The sequence below is a fragment of the Martes martes genome (genome assembly GCF_963455335.1).
Source record: "Martes martes genome assembly, chromosome: 4".
NCBI lineage: Eukaryota > Metazoa > Chordata > Mammalia > Carnivora > Mustelidae > Martes > Martes martes.
In genome coordinates, this window is record NC_137891.1 from 105,064,557 (window position 1) to 105,079,915 (window position 15,359).

The following is a 15,359-nucleotide window of genomic DNA, read 5'->3' on the forward strand; positions in this document are numbered from 1 at the left end:
GCATTGACTTTATATCCTGACACTTTACTGAATTCCTGTATAAGTTCTAGCAGTTTTGGAGTGGAGCCTTTTGGGTTTTCCACATATAGTATCATATCATCTGCAAAGAGTGATAGTTTGACTTCTTCTTTGCCAATTTGGATGCCTTTAATTTCTTTTTGTTGTCTGATTGCTGAGGCTAGGACTTCTAGTACTATGTTGAACAGCAGTGGTGATAACGGACATCCCTGCCATGTTCCTGACCTTAGTGGAAAAGCTTTCAGCTTTTCTCCATTGAGAATGATATTTGCAGTGGGTTTTTCATAGATGGCTTTGATAATATTGAGGTATGTGCCTTCTATCCCTACACTTTGAAGAGTTTTAATCAGGAAGGGATGCTGCACTTTGTCAAATGCTTTTTCAGCATCTATTGAGAGTATCATATGGTTCTTACTCTTTCTTTTATTAATGTATTGTATCACATTGATGGATTTGCGGATGTTGAACCAACCTTGCAGCCCTGGAATAAATCCCACTTGGTCGTGGTGAATAATCCTTTTAATGTACTATTGGATCCTATTGGCCAGTATTTTGGTGAGAATTTTCATATCTGTGTTCATCAAAGATATTGGTTTGTAATTCTCTTTTTTGGTGGGATCCTTGTCTGGTTTTGGGATCAAGGTGATGCTGGCCTCATAGAATGAGTTTGGAAGTTTTCCTTCCATTTCTATTTTTTGGAGCAGTTTCAGGAGAATAGGAATGAATTCTTCTTTAAATGTTTGGTAGAATTCCCCTGGGAAGCCGTCTGGTCCTGGACTTTTGTTTGTTTGGAGATTTTTGATGACTGTTTCAATCTCCTTACTGGTTATGGGTCTGTTCAGGTTATCTATTTCTTACTGGTTCAGTTGTGGTAGTTTATATGTCTCTAGAAATGTATCCATTTCTTCCAGATTGTCAAATTTGTTGGCGTAGAGTTGCTCGTAGTATGTTCTTATAATTGTTTGTATTTCTTTGGTGTTGGTTGTGATCTCTCCTCTTTCATTCATGATTTTATTTATTTGTGTCCTTTCTCTTTTCTTTTTGATAAGTCTGGCCAGAGGCTTATCAATCTTATTGATTCTTTCAAAGAAACAGCTCCTAGTTTTATTGATTTGTTCTATTGTTTTTTTTTTTTTAGTTTCTATTTCATTGATTTCTGCTCTGATCTTTATGATTTCTCTTCTCCTGCTGGGTTTAGGCTTTCTTTGTTGTTCTTTCTCCAGCTCCTTTAGGTGTAGGGTTAGGTTGTGTATTTGAGACCTTTCTTGTTTCTTGAGAAAGGCTTGCACCGCTATATATTTTCCTCTCAGGACTGCCTTTGTTGTGTCCCAGAGATTTTGAACCGTTGTGTTTTCATTATCATTTGTTTCCATGAATTTTTTCAATTCTTCTTTAATTTCCTGGTTGACCCATTCATTTTTTAGAAGGATGCTTTTTAGTCTCCATGTATTGGGGTTATTTCCAAATTTCCTCTTGTGATTGAGTTCTAGCTTCAGAGCATTGTGGTCTGAAAATATGCAGGGAATGATCTCAATCTTTTTGTACCGATTGCGACCTGATTTATGACCTAGGATGTGGTCTATTCTGGAGAATGTTCCATGTGCACTAGAGAAGAATGTATATTCAGTTGCTTTGGGATGGAATGTTCTGAATATATCGTGATGTCCATCTGGTCCAGTGTGTCATTTAAGGCCTTTATTTCCTTATTGATCTTTTGCTTAGATGATCTGTCCATTTCAATGAGGGAAGTGTTAAAGTCCCCTGCTATTATTGTAATACTGTCGATGTATTTCTTTGATTTTGTTATTAATTGGTTTATATAGTTGGCTGCTCCCATGTTAGGGGCATAGATATTTAAGATTGTTAGGTCTTCTTGTTGGACAGACACTTTGAGTATAATCTCTTATTATAGTCTTTGGCTTAAAATCTAATTGATCTGATATAAGGATTGCCACCCCAGCTTTCTTCTGATGTCCACTAGCATGGTACATTGTTTTCCACCCCCTCACTTTAAATCTGGAGGTGTCTTCGGGTCTAAAACGAGTTTCTTGTAAGCAGCATATTGATGGGTTTTGTTTTTTTATCCATTCTGATACCCTGTGTCTTTTGATTGGGGCATTTAGCCCATTGACATTCAGGGTAACTATTGAGAGATATGAATTTAGTGCCATTGTATTGCCTGTAAGGTGACTGTTACTGTATATTGTCTCTGTTTCTTTCTGATCTGCTACTTTTAGGGTCTCTCTTTGCTTAGAGGACCCCTTTCAATATTTCCTGTAGAGCTGGTTTGGTGTTTGTAAATTCTTTCAGCTTTTGTTTGTCCTGGAAGCTCTTTATCTCTCCTTCTATTTTCAATGATAGCCTAGCCGGATATAGGATTCTTGACTGCATGTTTTTCTCGTTTAGTGCTCTGAATATATCATGCCAGTTCTTTCTGGCCTGCCAGGTCTCTGTGGATAAGTCCGCTGCCAATCTAATGTTTTTATCCTTGTATGTTACAGACTTCTTTTCCCGGGCTGCTTTCAGGATTTTCTCTTTGTCTCTAAGACTTGTAAATTTTACTATCAGATGACGAGGTGTGGAGCTATTTTTATTGATTTTGAGGGGCGTTCTTAGCATCTCCTGGATTTTGGTGTTTGTTCCCTTTGCCATATTAGGGAAATTCTCTCCAATAATTGTCTCCAATATACCTTCTGCTCCCCTCTTTCTTCTTCTTCTGGAATCCCAATTATTCTAATGTTGTGTTGTCTTATGGGGTCGCTTATCTCTCGAATTATCTCCTCGTGGTCCAGTATTTGTTTGTCTGTCATTTGGTCTTCTATGTCACTAATTCCTTCTTCTGCCTCATTTATCCTAGCAGTGAGAGCTTCCATTTTTTATTGCACCTCATTAATAGCTTTTTTTATTTCAACTTGGTTAGATTTTAGTTCTTTTATTTCTCCAGAAAGGGCTTTTATCTCTCCAGAGAGGGTTTCTCTAATATCTTCTATGCCTTTTTCTAGCCCGGCTAGAACCTTGAGAATTGTCATTCTGAACTCTAGATCTGTCATGTTACCAATGTCCGTATTGATTAGGTCTCCAGCCTTCGGTACAGCCTCTTGTTCTTTTTTTTGAGGTGAGTTTTTCCGCCTTGTCATTTTGTCCAGGTAGGATTTGCTTTCTCCTGCTGTGGAATTCCGCTGTTCTTGGTGACTGAAGTTGGTTTTGGATGGGTTTCTTGTTGATCTTCTGGGGGAGGGGCCTGTTGTAGTGATTCTCAAGTGTCTTTGCCGCAGGCGGAATTGCACCGCCCTTGCCAGGGGCCGGGCTAAGTAATCTGCTCCGGTTTGCTTTCGGGCGCTTTTGTTCCCTGAGCGCTTTCCGTAGAGTTCTGGAGGACGGGAATGAAGATGGCGGCCTCCCAATCTCTTGGCCCGGAGGAGCCGAGAGCTTGGGGTTCCGCTCCTCAGTGCGCCTCAGAGAAAAGCGCCCAACCGCCCCGCCTCCCTGGCCTGTGGTCGCACCTTGAGGAAAGCAGTCAACTGCTGGAGCTGGAGAAAAGCGCCGGGTCGCTTCTGTCTCCGTGGCCTCCGGCCGCGCTCCGAGCCCACCCAGCCTGCGACCGGCACAAGGTAACCCCGGGCTTAGAGCTCACTCCTCGGCTTTGTCGCTATAGCCGGCTTCCCCGCTCTAATACCTGCGAGCTCTGCGGCACTCAGACACCCCCAGTCCTTCTGTGACCCCGCGGGACCTGGGGTTATGCTGACCCCGCCTGGGTTTCCCCCTGGTTTAGCCTCTGGAGCGATGTCTCCCAGTGGAGCAGACTTAAAAGTCCCGATTTTGTGCTCCATCGCTCCGCCGCTTGCCGGGTACCGGCCCCTCCCCCCAGGGTCTATCTTCCCGTCGCTTTGGATTCACTTCTCCGCAGGTCCTACCTTTCAGAAAGTGATCGATTTTCTGTTTCTAGAATTGCTGCTCTTCTTCTCTTCGATTTCCCGTTGGATTTGTAGGTGTTCACAATGGTTAGATAAGCTGTCTAGCTGATCTCCTGCTACCCGATGTCGTCTCAGCCTGCTACTTCTCCGCCATCTTGACTCCTCCCCCACAAGTAATGTTTTTAAACCCTGTCTATTGAAGTATAATTTATAGACAGAAAAATTCACCCTTTTTAGATATTCATTTTGATGAGTTTTTAAAAATGTATACAACTGTGTAATAAGTAGTCCAGTTAAGATATAGAATATTTCCAAGGTGCCTGGGTGGCTAAGATGGTTAAAAGTCTGCCTTTGGCTCAGGTCATGATCTCAGGGTCCTGGGATCAAGCCCAGTGCTGGAGTCCAAGCTCAGTGGGAAGTCTGCATCTCCCTCTCCCTCTGCCTCTGCCTCTCCTGCTTGTGCTCTCTCTCTCTCTCAAATGAATAAATAAAATCTCAAAAAAAAAAAAAAAGATATAGGGTTCCTGGGTGGCTCAGTTGGTAAAGTGACTGCCTTTGGCTCAGGTCATGATCCTGGAGTCCCAGGATTGAGTCCCATGCTGGGCTCCCTGCTCAGTGGGGAGCCTGCTTCTCCCTCTTACCCTACCCCCTCTTGTGCTCTCTCTCTCTCTCTTGCTCATTCTCTCTCTCAAATAAATAAATAAAGTTCTTTTAAAAAATTAAAAAAATAAAAATTAAAAAATGATATCGAATATTTCCATCAAATGAAAAAATTTCTTTGTATCACTCTGTGGGTAACCCCATGCCTTATTCCTAGCCCACGACAACCACTCACCTGACTTCTATTCCATAGTTTTGCCTTTTCCAGAATGTCATGTAAGTAAACTCACACATTGTGTCGTCTTTGGTGCCTGGCTTCTTCTACTGAGCATGATGCATGTATCTGAATTTTTTTCCTATGTAATGCTCAGTAGCATTCTATTATATGAAAATACAACAAATTATATGTCCATTCATCGGTTAATGAACGTTTGAGTTGTTTGCAGTTTTGAGCTCTTATGTATAAATCTTCTGTAAACATTCATGTGGACATATGCTTTCTTTCCCTTGTACCATATGGTAAGTGTATGTTTAACTTTATAAGAAACTGCCAAGAAGTTTTCTGAAGTTGCTATACCCTTTTGCATTCCCATCAGCATGTGAGTTGAGCTCTACAGCTGACACGCATCCTTGCCAGCATTTTGTCCTCTTTGGTTGCTCTCATTTTTAAAATTTTTAACCATGTTTATAAGTGCAGTACAACTGGTTGTGGTCTTAATTTGCTTTTAACTAAAGACTAGTGATGTTGAACACCTTTTCTTGTGGTTATTTGCCATCTACCTCTCTCCTTTGATAAAGCTTCTGTAAAAACCTATAACCTCTCATTTCTTAGTGGGTTGTTTTCCATCTTATTAATAAGCTGCTAGCATTCCTTATATACTTCGGATACAAAGTCTCTATCAGATACATGTTTTACACCTGCAGGTTCCAGCTTGGTTAGCTTCCATTTACTCCTTTAGCCAGATTTAACTGTGCAGCAAACATCCTGCAAACTGTATGCAGCAGCCACTGGATATTTTTACAAAATTAACTCTATACGCTTATGATACTATTCATGTCTCTTTAATTTACTTTGCTCTGAAATGCAATCTGGGCATTTTGTTTGGTTATGGTTTTAAATCTAACTGAAGAGATGGAGTTTACGAAGGAGAGAACAGGATACAGTGATAGGAAAGTACACATGGTACCAGGAGAGAAGAAGGAAAATTTACAGAGAACGTTTGGGTTTCCAAAGGGATGGATGGCGGATTTAGGCCAGTTAGAGCTACAATTCTAAGGGGTTATGTCACTGGGATTGCTTCTGTTTTTAACATAAAAAATATGTATATTGTTATATAAGTCTACTCTATATGAGGCATATTAAGCATTTTGCTGATAATCACATGTTCAGTTTAACGACTTTATTGATTTAAACTAAAAATGTGGTGTGTTCAATATGATATTGTGCCATTTTACATAAGAATAAACTCACTTCAAAATTATAAGTCCTTTTAATTCTAATTATACAAATATATCTCATAAAATCATATGTCTCATATTTTCCTTCTTTTAAATTTTTGCTACTATGTAGCCCATCAGAAATTTTAAAATAAATTTTTAATACTCATTTCCTTTAAATTTATAACTAATCTATACAAGTTTTTTAAAAAACATTTTTTGGCCACCTAAGATCCCTGTTAGAATGTCTTTATCCCCCCTGCAGGACTCAGTAGCTATTTCAGAAAAATAAAATGTAGTAGAGCAGCCTATTAGAAGTATTAAAATCATGATTTATGAGTTATGAAATTTATATCAAGCTAATGACAAACTGTATTTTTATTTCTGTACGTATTCACCTACTGTATACTATGTTTAATAACAATACAAACGGGCTCCTGGGTTGCTCAGTGGGTTGAGCCTCTGCCTTCAGCTCAGGTCATGACCTCAGGGTCCTGGGATAGAGTCCCACATCGGGCTCTCTGCTCAGTGGAGAGCCTGTTTCCCCCTCTCTCTCTGCCTGCCTCTCCGCCTACTTGTGATTTCTCTCTCTGTGTGTCAAATAAATAAATAAAATCTTAAAAAAATAAATAACAATACAAAAGATAAAGTGTTTATTTAAATAAATAATAGCAGGTACTCATACATATTCTTATTGCTCTTTTAACCCTAACCATGTTATCCTCTGCCCAGGGTTGAAATATATATTTAATTTCAATTAAATCTGAATTTCAGATAATTACACTCGAAAAAAGTATATAAGTGTGTCTTTGCAATGTTTGGAACATATAGGTAGTACAAACTCTACTCTAGGCTCAACTCAAGTCCAGGTACATTGGATCATAAACTGCTCCTTAAGGATTACAGGTGTTACTGAATACCTAGTTCATCTGCCTGTCACTCAAAGGGCCAATACTCAGAGATGAGGGTTGCTTGAAAAGGAATTTGAGATTTATTCAGGAGGCTGGCCATCTGGGGAGAAGATGGACTTTTGTCCAAAAGCCAACTCCAAGTTTTCTGCCTAGCCAAGAGGCCTCTAAAGGGACAGAGCGTTGTTAATCAGTGAGGGGGCAGAATGGCTAATACCTTTTCCTGATTCTATGTGGATTTAGTGATGTCTATTCACAGTTTTCAGTGCTTGAGAGTTATGCAAAAGATCTCAGTCCTGCCCTGTGATGTGTGAGGGCTTTCTATTCTCCTCCTAAAAAGAAATGTCAGATTTATAAATATACAGGCAGGGTTAGTAAAGGAAGCATATGAGCTTAAGAACACTTATTAGAGATCACCACGCTAGTTATGAAGAGCAAGGTAGCCTCACGGGCACACTTACCTTAAAGCCCTGTCACTATTTCTTATATACTGAATGTTCTTTACCAGAATCCTCTTACTTTCTTTCAATCTCTGCTTCTTCACCTTCTGTGTGTGAGACCTATTCTGACCATGCTATTTACAATTGCATTCCTAACTTTACTCTGCTCTCCTTTTTTGTTTTTCCATAATTCTTATAAGAAATCTTCTTATAATTATGTATTTTATTTCTTGTTTATTGAATATCTATCCTTGCTGTAATGTGAGATCCATGGAGGTATATGGATTTTTCCATTTTGTCCATGACTATATCCCAAGCATTTAAAACAGTGCTAACTGATAAGAGACACTAACAAACATTTCTTAATAAATTAATGAGTGTGCAGTAATGATCTAAACACTTAGAGAAAAGGTTTGTTCATTTCGGTGGGAGATATGTGGATTTGCACAATGCATAGAAAAATTAATGTTACCAATCTAGTAAAGTAAGATCCAGAATATTTCCATGCTTATTTATTTGATTGTCATTCCACTATTTTTATTATTGAGCTTGGATCATAACTCAGCTTATTTTTTCCACAGCTGCATTTTTTTAATTAGTTTAAAAATATTCTCAGAATATTCTCAGAAATATTATTTCTCATTTTAGTGACAATACACATATGGATAAAGTTTATAATGACCTGGGAATATTCTGTCAAATATATGGTATTAATTGCCTATGAACTATTTTATACGTTGCTCTCTTAAACACCAATACCAGGCCACCTATTTAGCGATCTATCATACGCCACTTGGCTTCTATGCATCATCTCGCCTCCCTTTTATTGAATCTGTAAAGATTCTGAGGATCTTCACTACATTCCATAGTGCCTTTCTCATATGAAAATATGTAATTATAAGTACCAGTGTTAGGAACATTTTTGCTGCTTCTGATAAGTATGGCATTAAAAGTCTTATGACAATATTGAATCATATGGGTAAACACATTCTTCTTTGCACTGGTTGCTAAAAGCTCAGAGACTAATTTAAGCCATGATTTGGACATTGGACTAACATAGTAACCTCTCTGATCCCAATATCATAATTCTTTTTTAGTATTCTTATCTTTTCTTGATTTTTCATTTATTCTTAAGATCCTGTAGATGTAAATGCATGTTTTAAGTGACATTCAGTGTTTTAAGCGACAAAAGAAGCGCCTGACTAAACAATGAAATAAATGAAGAGTATCATTTCATCTAGCATTTTCCCCAGTAGCTACCTACACCCGACTGTATACAAGATGTTGTCTCTGGCAGACCCATTCATCCCTGCTTATTCCCCAGTGTTCCCCAACAGCTTCACTCAGGGACAATATGCAACACCACAGGGTATAGCAATTATCATAAATCAGTCTATATAATTCTAAAAATGGTTAGAAAATTTGAAAATCCCAAAGCGTGGCTACCAATTTATACAATTTCAAACCTATTACTGGTTATGTAGTTGGGATTTTAATGCAGTGGTTGAGTTAAAACTACCTTCAGTAATCCTAGTGCCTTTAAAGGCATGACTCTTAAATGATTTCATTTCCCACCCCATCTTCTTTTATCCTCTTTTATGGATGATATTTATTCAAGAAATAGCTATTTAGTGACTATTAAAACCCTCTATCATTCTAAGCCATCTAGACACGAATTGGTCAAATCTTTAGTTCTCCAATTTTGTCTTCAATTCTGTTTGACATTTTCCTTACAGATAATAATGGCTTATTTTTTTTATTCACTCTCCTTTTGCTGACTAGAACTGGTGAAATTAAACATCTGAAAGTCAGCAATGCTGAGGATTTTGTAAACCCACAGATACATTTTATTTTCAATTTTTGTAACTATGACAGATTTTCACCCTGAGATTTAGATTGTATGACTCAGACTTAAAAAAAAAAAAAGGCTTTCCATTTTTAATAAAAAAAGTGTGGCCCCAAACCATAAATTGTACTTATGGGGCTTATTTACAAGGCCATCAACATTTTTCCTTTACTTTTAGAAAGTATACTCAACAAAGAAATTAAACATTATAGCTTACCATGTATTTATGAAGGGTTTATGTCCATTAAACTCTGGAAAAGAAGAAGTACATATTTTTAAAATCTAAACTTTTAAAAATGTCAAACCACAGGTTAAGTTGTTAATTAATTTTCTACTCAACCCATTACAAAATAATAACCATAATCTTTTATTCTGAGCATCTCCACTCAATTTTCTCTCACCACATACCACATCAAAAATCTAATTACTCATTGGGTATCAGAAACCACTAGCTTGTCTAGAGAAAATGTTTAGATATAGGTTACCTTACTCCCTGGCCAGTAGTCTCCTTACACTATATAATAGACAAGTATTTCCAGCAAAATGTCAAAATTTGTGCCTTGAGGTTGGTCTGATCTAGCAATTTAGGACACACCTGTGCCTTAAACCCAGTGTTTCATTATTTCTCCATGTCTGGCATTATTGTTTTACATTTCTCTTCATCTCTCAACCCAAATATGAAAACCACCATGAAACTCTTAGCCAATTCATTTTTTCCTCCTCAGTGCTCTAATAATGTAGAGGATGTACTTCTATTTCAACACTCATGACACTGTATTTGTATTAAATTTTTCATTAATATGTTTACTGAAAACTAATGGGATAGAGAATATTTCCGTAACCTGGCTAAACAACAACAAATAGGAAAGGCCCATATCACTGAGATAACCACGGTGACTTCAAATTCTTTATTTTTATTTATATCATCAAATACTAAGTCTATTATGGACAGGTATCATGTCTTACTGTTCATTTTTCTTCTTGTAGTATTAGCAAGTTGGTAGAGATATACAGTATAGAAGACATTCAGTTAATAAAGATATATAGGACTGGTTGAGAAAATGAAGTAAGGAAGCTAACTGAAATCATTTTATAGAAATTAATGTTACTGCAGGGGCGCCTGTGTGGCTCAGTGGGTTAAAACCTCTGCCTTCAGCTCAGATCATGATCCCAGGGTCCTGGGATCGAGCCCCGCATCGGGCTCTCTGCTCAGCAGGAAGCCTGCTTCCTCCTCTCTCTCTGCCTGCCTCTCTGCCTACTTGTGATCTCTCTCTGTCAAATAAATAAAATCTTAAAAAAAAAAAAAGAAATTAATGTTACTGCAGACAGCTTTACAATTGAGAGTATTTGAACAACCAAATACATATTTTTGGAATGGAAGAAAAGCCTGGTATTTAGTCTACCACATAGGCATCTGTGATACTGCACAAATTAGCACAGGGTGTTCACAGTTATTATATAAGAAAAAAAATCTAAATTTTAGTTCTTAAGTATGAACCTGTCTTAACTCTCATATTAAAAAAAAAAATTGACTTTTCTGTAAGGCTTGATGTGGATGCATGTTTGTCACTCTTACTTCTACTGTCACTGAATAGGGCTGTGCAACCCACAAGAGCATCAGTCTTCCAGATTAACTGGAAACAGCATCACACAGAGTTGGCTAAAATAGTCAAGACAAGATCTCTATTTATGGGAGAATGAGGGTTGAGCACCATCCCAGAACAGAATTCTGGTTGTTTGTACTTTTTTTTGGAGGGAAGTTACTTAGGATCTGATTTTTTTTTTTTTTTCCTCCAAACCAATTCAGAAAATGAAACCAGTAAAATACCCATTACATTATGTTTTGACTCTGGGAGCAACTCTTTAGCTTTAAATTTGCCAGTTATTTTCAGTGTCTTTTGTCCAAAGAACCTGGAACTGATGGAGTGCAACAGAAGGGAAAGTAGGTAATCAGACTTTTTTACAGATTACCTGAGGGAGGGAAAGACTCTATAGCAGATGAAAAAAATAAAAAATAAAAAAATAAAATTTCAAGCCGAAGTGGACACAGATGTGGAAACAAGACAAGAGGTCCCTAGAAGAAATATTTAAATCAGAATTCTGCTGTGCACATTTTATAGCTATTTGTATAAAGTGTATAAAGAACTGAAAGGGCTTCTATATCTATAAATCCTCCTCCTATTGTGCTGATTCAGTACTTTCCAGTAATCACTCAGCTCTCTTCATAGAGAAGAAACATCCCCACAGGTATTGGTGGAGATCAATGTCTATATTGGCTTGGTGTTACATAACTATCTCGGTCAATGTTCTTGTTTGTAGGTGTCAATAAATGTCTATATTCTGACAGACATTTGCATAGTGTCTGGATAAGTTACAGTATATGCTCTGAAAAAAACACATGTGCGAGAAAGGTCAAATTGAGGAATGCTGTCAGATTTAATGGGTGATTTCGTAATTTACCAAGAAAAGAACATTTTGAAGGGACAAGACAGATCACTGAACAAACAGGTGGACAATGGGTATCAAGGCTGCGCTGCAAACTTGTGTAACATTGTAACCTTCAATCCCATAACAAAACTATGCCTTGTCTTGCTTATTTCACTATTCTCTACTATTATGTAGAGAACCCCAGAAAGTGTCTTTTGAATTGGATTTTAATAAAATTGCTAAAGTTGACCAGCTAACTGTTGAGGATGAAAGGATATAGTCATATGGTCACAATGCCTGTGTACAAACAGAAATCCAACACAATTTTATTTTGCCTTGTAAATGTGATTAAAAATACAGGTGAAAGGCATATGTTAAAGCAATTGATAAAACTGCATGTATTTGTCTCGTGCAATTCTTGCCAGAGACTCCGTGTGTGTGTGTGTGTGTGTGTGTGTGTGTGTCTATATATATAATGTACTATATACAACTTTAAATTTCAAGCTCACAAGCTGTGGTTTGAGACTAAATGCCAATCCCTACTTTTAAGCAAGCCTAACACATTGTATCAGAGTAGTTTGAAGAAACAAAGAGGCTAAACGTACATACGTGAAATTGAGAGTGAGACAAAACTAAGAATATTGTATAGATCATTCACTTCTTGATAGCAGTTTGTGTAGATTCCATTTAGTGCATTGTTTTAGAAGCATTTGTGTTTTAAACCTAAGCATAGCAAACAAAGTACATTTATTTATGTTTTGAGATTTAAGTAGAGATGAAAGAAAACTGTCCTCTTTATGAGCATTTCATCTCTGAGGGAGAGTTCTTTTCATTCATTTATCCAGAATAAATAAAAGTAATAATTTGTTTTATTTAGAAATTATTTATCACAAAGAAAAATTAGAAAATTGGAAAAAAATCTGTCAAATCTAATTTTTCTCCCATAGGCAAAATAAGAAAAGTTATAATCTTATTGTTATGAATATTAAGTAAGCTATCTGAGGCATATAACATATGTGATCAACAAATGAGCTGTTGTCCAGTTAATCCATAAGATAGAAAAGAAACACTATTTTATCATGATAAAAATAGAGCTTAGAAACCTATCTAAACTGATTGAATTGGACCATTTTGACAAACTTTCTCTGAGTATTCATAATATTTCAGCCATTAATCATGATACAACAAACATCAAAACTTTAAAGATAATTCTAACTTATAAATAAAGTGAACTCTATGATATGTGGTATTTAGGAGACAAATCATAAGAGACTTTTAATTTCACAAAACAAACTGAGGGTTGTCGGCGGGGTCGGGGAGAGGGTGGTTGGATTATGGACACTGGGGAGGGTATGGGCTATGGTGAGTTCTGTGAAATGTGTAAGTCTGACGATTCACAGACCTGTACCCTTGCTGCAAATAAAACATTATATGTTAATAAAAATAATTAATAGGAAGAAAGGGGCAAGATGGCAGAGAAGTAGGAGACCCTGTTTCAACTGGTCCCCTAAAGTGAGCTAATTATCTACCAGAACACTCTGAACACCCATGAAACCAGCCTGAGATGTAGGATTATACACTTCTGGATCTCTACAAGAGCAGAAGACACCAGTGGAGAGGTAAAGCGTACTGGGAATGATTGGACTGATGTCAGAGGATAAACAGAAGGGGGAGGGAGTCACCAGAAGCAACCCATCGGAAAGTAATACCCCAATATGAAAGTGCCCTGTGCTTGGGGACCAGCATTAACTTGGAGTCTAGTTAAAAGCACTCAAGAAAAGCAAAAGTTCTTAAAGGGCAACTGGTGGAATCAGGCAGTCATGGGCACAGGCCTAAGCCTACGGACCCAGGCCAGCCACCTCTGGTGACCACCCGTGCCAGAGAGTGTGGTGCCAGGGCCTCCAGTTCCTGGTCCTGGAGCCCCCTGGGTTCCGTGGCTTGCACCACTGCTCAGGCTGGGGCACACTCCCGCCCCGCATAAGGGAGTCTGGTGAGTGCTCTCTAGAACCACAGCCTTTTGCACTTTGAGCTCACTGCATGACCAGGGTCTGAACCACACTCCCCACCCACACCTGAGAGTGCTCTGGGTGGGCGCTAGCCAGTGGTCTCTAGGACCAGCGGAGAGTCTGGACACTCCCAGCCTGGACTTGAAGGAACTACCCGAGACACAGTCCCAGCAAAGGCAGCCACCAGAAGCGGGCTCCCTGGACCAATGTCACTTGCGGTTTTAGTAGCACGGGGGTGCAGAGACAAGCAAGCATTTTGGGCGGCCCCTGAGATGGTGGCTGCAGACATGCACTGCCTGTAGTAGGTTGCATGGCTCAGGGGAGTTTGCAGCAGGAGAGTCTGTGTGTTCTGGACCACCCAGAGGGGAGCAGACTGAGGCTTCTCTCTGAGATGGGGGTTTGGGTGCAATTTGCTCTCCACTAATCCTCCAAAAAGCCACAAAAAAGCTGCCAAACAACAAAAACCTCCAAAGAACAAAAGCCTGAAAAACCGGTTTCCACAGAGCTCAGCCCTTTGATAGGGAGTAGGAGGACACAACCCAAGCAAGAGTGACTCAAAAACAATGTGGAAAGCCCCTCCCCCAGAAAGCCAGCCCAAAGAATGAAAGGACAACCACCACAGGGTCCCCATAAAACTGTAAAACCCCAGTATCAGGGGAAAACAATATATTAAGCTCCTGGTCAATATTTATTGCCCTAAAACCTGTATATTTCATAGATAACTACTTTTGTTTTTAATTCATTCTCACTATTCTTGTTCTGTTTATTTAACCTACTTACTATTACAACTAGAGGTTTAATACAACATATTCCATAATAACCTCTTAACTTGAACTTTTTTCATACATGTACCTGCATTTTTTTTCTTTTCTATTTTTTTAATATACATATAGATAGAAGTTTCAAGGTATTCTTCTTTCCTTAATCAATACTACCCCTATGTATAAACCAGTTTTCATCTCCCTTTATCTCTGGAAAGTTGAGTCCTTTAACAAAGATATCAAGATACACCTAGGAAGAATCAAAATAATCTTCCTCTTCCTTGCCCACATTAAGGATTTACAACCACCCTCCCATCTTTTTCTTATGTCAGTGTTTCTATGTATTTGTTTTTGTTCTGGTAGTATATAAATCTCATCCCTGGGGTTCATTTTGGCTGGGTTCTTTTTTTTTTTTTTTTTTTCCTTGTCATTTACTTTTGTTGGTCTTTTTGTTTGTCCATTTTTGTTTGTATACCTTATAAATCTTACCTTTGGGACCCATTCTGGCTGGGTCTTTCATGCTCTCTCTCTCTCTCTCTTTTTGTCTCTTTCTCTTTCTCTCTCTCTTTTTTTTCTTTTTTCTTTCTTTTTGATGGTGACTTCCAATTGCTCAGAAGTGTTCCAGGGTGCACCTTGCCTGGATCCTGGTTGATATATTCAGCTACACATCCCCTCAACCACCTCTCACCAAAATGACTAGGAGGAAGAACACCCAACAGAGGAAAAATTCAGACTGTGCCCTCTCCATCAGAGCTATTGGATATGGACATAAACAGTATGTCAGAAAGGGAATTCAGGATAACAATTATCCAGGCAATGGCTAGGTTGGAGAAAAACATTAGTGACAACATGGAATCGATTAAGGCAGAAGTGAAAGCCACCTGGGAAGAAGTTAAAAATGCTCTCAATGAGATCCAATCTAATCTAAATACTCTAACAGCTAGGGTAACTGAGGCAGAAGATAGAATTAGTGATCTAGAGGACAAAATGATAGAGAAAAAG